The 4,770-nt window shown below is 33.7% G+C and overlaps 1 long non-coding RNA gene across 3 annotated transcripts; it reads left to right on the top strand.

The window, feature by feature from the left end:
- Positions 1 to 387: 387 nt before the first annotated feature.
- On the top strand, positions 388 to 4,198 carry LOC133830730 (uncharacterized). 3 transcript variants are annotated; one of them, XR_009892186.1, is made up of 6 exons: positions 388 to 777; positions 887 to 1,394; positions 2,007 to 2,063; positions 2,634 to 2,729; positions 3,256 to 3,427; positions 3,931 to 4,198. It is a non-coding gene; the product is annotated as an uncharacterized LOC133830730 (long non-coding RNA). The 3 variants fall into 3 exon arrangements; XR_009892187.1 differs by having other exon boundaries at positions 390 to 777; positions 1,012 to 1,394; XR_009892188.1 differs by lacking the exon at positions 2,007 to 2,063 and having other exon boundaries at positions 389 to 777.
- The last annotated feature ends 572 nt before the right edge of the window (positions 4,199 to 4,770 follow it).

Genomic DNA, 4,770 nt, shown 5'->3' with positions numbered 1-4,770 from the left:
AAAAATAAACTAAATATGTATATATATTTATAAAAATTATGTATTTATTAAACACTTTTAAAACCATATTTTTTGTTTCTAAATTTTTAATATTATTAAATTTTTATTTATGATAATATTTATATCAAAATTTAAATTTATTATTCTTTAACATATTTATAAAATTAATTATATTATTATTTAACATATTTATAAACTTTGAATTACTTACAAAAGAGAGTTGTTTTATTAGTTGGAAAAATATTATAAAAAAATTTAATATATAAATTTATTAGTTTTGGTTTATTTTATTAAATTAATTTTTTTTTTTAAAAAAAAATAAGCTAAAACTGTTTTTTTAAAATTAAAAGCTCTAAAACTTTAACCTAATCTATCACTCTCTCTCACTCTCTCTCTCTCTCTCTCTCTCTCTCTCTCTCGTTAGTTCTATCAGCCGCCTCTCCCTTACCATCTCCATCGTCGTCTCTCTCAGCTCTGCTATCTCTCTCTTTTCTCTCAGCCTCCACAAACACCTCCTCTCCACTTGACTCTCTCCTTCTTCTCTCTCGTCTTTGGCGCTGCGTCCCCCGGACTCGACTCTCCCCTTCTTCTCTCTCGGCAATGGTGCTCTTCCTTCCGACGGCGCCGACAGCAGAGTGGTGGTGGTGCGTGTGGTGGTTGGTGGTGCAACGGGGCTTGCCAACCCTCAACAGCAATTGAGAGATTGGCAGAGGCGTCTCCGCCAAGAATGCCGCAACATCGAACGCCAGATTAGAGGCAATGCTCTCTCTCTCTAAGGTAAATTTATTTTTTGGTGGTTGAGGTTATTGTTTTCTGATATGGGTCCAATATGGAATATCTAGCATGCCTGTAAACACAAATAATTTATAATCTAATTTATTTTCAGTAATTCAAGTCCATTTAGCTGTCTGTTGAGTCTGTTGGAGTTTGCTTTCCTATGTGGAGGATGTTGTCGAAAACCTATTTGTGATGATATGAAAGACAGTGCTTATGGAGTTTTTCCTCTTTTAGGAACTAGACAAACCTGCTCCTATTAGAATATCGTCGTTACTGACTACTCGACACTTATCACAAAGGCATATCAGGTTGCCTGCTAGAAAATATCATCCAAAGATTGATGGTTTGAAGGTGCGATGTTTATCATCTAAACTTCATTTGAATTGCATTGTTGAGTCTTATGATCTCTATTTGTTAGAGACGTTTGTTCTGTTTCCTGCTGGTCCCATATTTTAGTGATGGTGAAGAAACCATCAGCACACCAAAAGCAGACACTTTATTCCTTCCAAGGGACAACCCTAGAGCACTTGTTATTCGACCTGCAGAGCAGTGGTCTTTGAAGTCTAGCACTGATAAAGCATTCGCATTGAAGGATATATCCCCAGTACACGAGAACGGTAAATTATTTTGCTTTGCACATGAGTTCTATTAGCCACTAGAAAATGGAGTAGCATGCTGGGTTTATTTTAGTAGTAGTTACTGGTAGCGAGTTATTTTATTTTCTTGTAAGCTGGTTTCTGTTCATAACTTGTTGAAGAGCTTGTAAACTTAGCTTTAAATTTAAAGGAGCTTTAGCCTGTAAAGTTGTAAACAAAAGCTGGTTTCTCTCTCTCTCTCTCTCTTTAGCGATGCATTTTTTGTTTGGCTAGTTGACTCTTCAGTTTGGTTTTTTATTCTCGACTCCATTCCACATCCATGATATGTGGTTAGTGATGTGAGCAGATACTTACCCTTGTTCCATCTACTGACTATAAGGTGTTTAAATTTTTGCTTGAATTTCAAATTTTCTGTGCCTCTTGCATGTTGGTTTCCATTTGCAGTCTTGCTTTCTTTGCCTTAATTATCTCACTTAGAAATTTTAGTTGCAGTCTTGTTATCGTATCAACATACCATAGAATTCATAGAGAGATTATCAATATTGTCTTTTTTATTTTTTGAAAAATAATATTCCCACCAAGAAAATTTGGTTAATTTGTTCATTACTCACCCTAAATATATTGTTCGTCTAGGGAAATTATCTGAGGAGGCATGTCATGCACCTAGCTCCAACTTTGAGAAGAAAAATAGTATGTGTTTGACTTTCTTCTGGAAAAAGAAATTACGATTTCATTGCAAGTAGTCATTTCGTGCGATTTCTCAGCATTTAGCTTGTTATTGTGGTTGGTTTCTATATATATAATCAAATAATCCTTTTCATTCTATATTCCTTTTGATATAAAATATCAAATTGGTTTGGTATGAGATACATTTCTAGTGTAGCTGACATCAATTTATAAGTTGTTGTATCATTAGCCCTAAGATATATTTGTCCTGATTGGCTCAATTTAAGAATTAACAAAGGGCAACTGTAGTGGTTTTTTGGTTTTGGAGTCTCTAAATTCTGCAGTAAAAAATGGTATTTGTATTTTTTTTTTGTTGAATCCCTGAAATGGTTTTTTAGAAAATGTCTACTGATCAATCATGATTGATTTAGTTTCCCTTTGTTTGGTAATATTACAGTTGTCTTTGGGTTTTTAAGAAATCAATAGTACAGAAGAAAATGGTGTTGGTTTATGTGGTGAAATATTATGTCTTTTTTCATTGTCTTAACATACCTACTCTTTTGTTAATTTTGGTGTATCGTCATTGTTTTTCAGATATTTTATTTTGGACTAGCAAAATAGATGCCATCTTAATGGACTCATCATTCAATTGCTCTTAATATTTCTCAGGCTGACCTTATCATCAACAAGGTATATTATCATATTATAATATCATTTTCATTCTATCGATATATGTACTTACTCTGTGTTGTATGCACAAGTAGTAAGCCGCATGCTTCTTCATTCCTAGATTGTGTGCAAGAGTATTTGTTTTGTCTTGCTACTGCCTGCTGAGAAATTATTATATATGATGTGTGTTTTAGTTACCTATAACCATTGATGTTCAACTAAGTTGGTGTTCAATTGTGCCTTTGTGACACCTTTTTTGTATATTGTTTAGAGCAAATTTTAGACAAGCAGTGACTGTTTTCTTTGGATTCTAGATTAAATAAAAATTATGGATCATATCATTATTTTGTGGAGAATCGTTTTTTAGTTTATTTTGGTCTGAGATGGTTATAGAATCTTTTTTTAGTTTAATTTTGTCTGAGATGGCTAAGAGGAGAGACCTTTATATTGCATTAAGTTAGACAATCAGATGTTTTTGGACTCATTTAAAATTACAGTTGAAAATGGAAAGCCCTCAATTATTAATCTGCTATTCTTGTCCTTATAGGTACTTAAACAGAGTAGATTTTGATTATTGTAAACAACAATTTCAAGTGCCAAGTCTATCAAGGGTACTCTATATTGGATGGCTCCTGAAGTCATTATCGAGAGTGCTCATCCTGAGTCATTGCCCTGACCGAGAGCTTCTAAATTTCCCAAAGGATTGTGCAACTAAGAAGGTACTTTTAAAAGCTCTATTTTTAGTATATACATTGTTGCTTTGTAATTCACAAATGATTTTTGTCTCTTCTTTTGCTAAGTTATTAATTAAACCTCTGCCACAATACTCTCTTAGATCATGCATAAGGCATATGATATGAATATATATATATAATTTTTTTTCATTTTGTGATTGTCTTGGATGTACTGAAAGTATAAAAGTTTCTAGGGACACTCTCTGTCCTGCTTTGCTCTATGTAATAATGATTACAAAAAAAAAATATTTCTATAGTGTATTCTCTCTTTAGTTTTGATTTCTGGGCTCTTGAGTGTATACTATAAATATGAGTGTTATATTGACAGATTTTTGCTTTTTTTATTTATGGGTTCCTTTCTGCATTCATTAGGCTTTGAATGTGTGTATTTTAACTCTGTACTGGGTTTGGTTGTCCTAATTACTATTTTAAGAAGTCTTGAACCTTACTGTCCTTAATCTTGCTTAGTAGATTTAATTGTTTTTCAGGTATTTATTGGGTTCTTTTCTTGTAATGCAAATCGGATGTTAGTGAAAATGCCTCAATGGACTAATATTGTTGTGGTGTCCACGCCACGCCTCTATGTATTCATCTTTTTTATTTGCAAGGAAGCTAAGGATACATTCTTTCGGATTGATCATACTTTGGACTATATTGTTCATTAATTTAGGAATATTTGTTTTGTTCTTGGTATTGATTAAATGTATAATAAATCTTGGATACTATATGACATCTCATTGAGTATAAGTTTTGTTACTATCTCATTGAATTTATAAGTTTTCAAATTTTTTTAAAAATAAATGTTTCATTTAAATCATAATTTTTAAGGCTAAAAAAATCTCGCTTTTTAAGGTTCTCAAATAGAGGACTCGCGCTCCGCGAGTCCTAAAAACCGCCCTAAAATGCCTTTTTATAGTAGTGGTCCTCTGGTGTGGAAACTTTGCGACAATTAAAAACTGTCACCATAGATAGTCAATCACGACACCTAATAACTATCGGCGTTGCTACGATGACACTTGTTAACTGTCGACGTTTCCAGCAACGGCGATACCTATTAACTATTGGTGTTGCTGGCAACAGCGACACCTAATAACTGTTGGTGTTGCCAGCAACGGCGACATCTAATAACTGTCAGCGTTGCCAGCAACGGCGACACCTAATAACTATTGGTGTAGCCAGCAACAACGACACCTAATAACTGTCGGCGTTGCCAGTAACGGCGATACCTAATAACTGTCGGTGTAGCCAGCAACAGTGACACCTAATAATTGTTGGCGTAGCTACCCTTACAACGGCATAGGATTATACAATAGTTAGTCGATTGTCAT

Source organism: Humulus lupulus, chromosome 4 (assembly GCF_963169125.1).
Source record: "Humulus lupulus chromosome 4, drHumLupu1.1, whole genome shotgun sequence".
Taxonomy (NCBI): Eukaryota; Viridiplantae; Streptophyta; class Magnoliopsida; order Rosales; family Cannabaceae; genus Humulus; species Humulus lupulus.
Note: the sequence above shows the minus strand (reverse complement) of the source record. Positions and strands in the feature narration are given on the sequence as shown.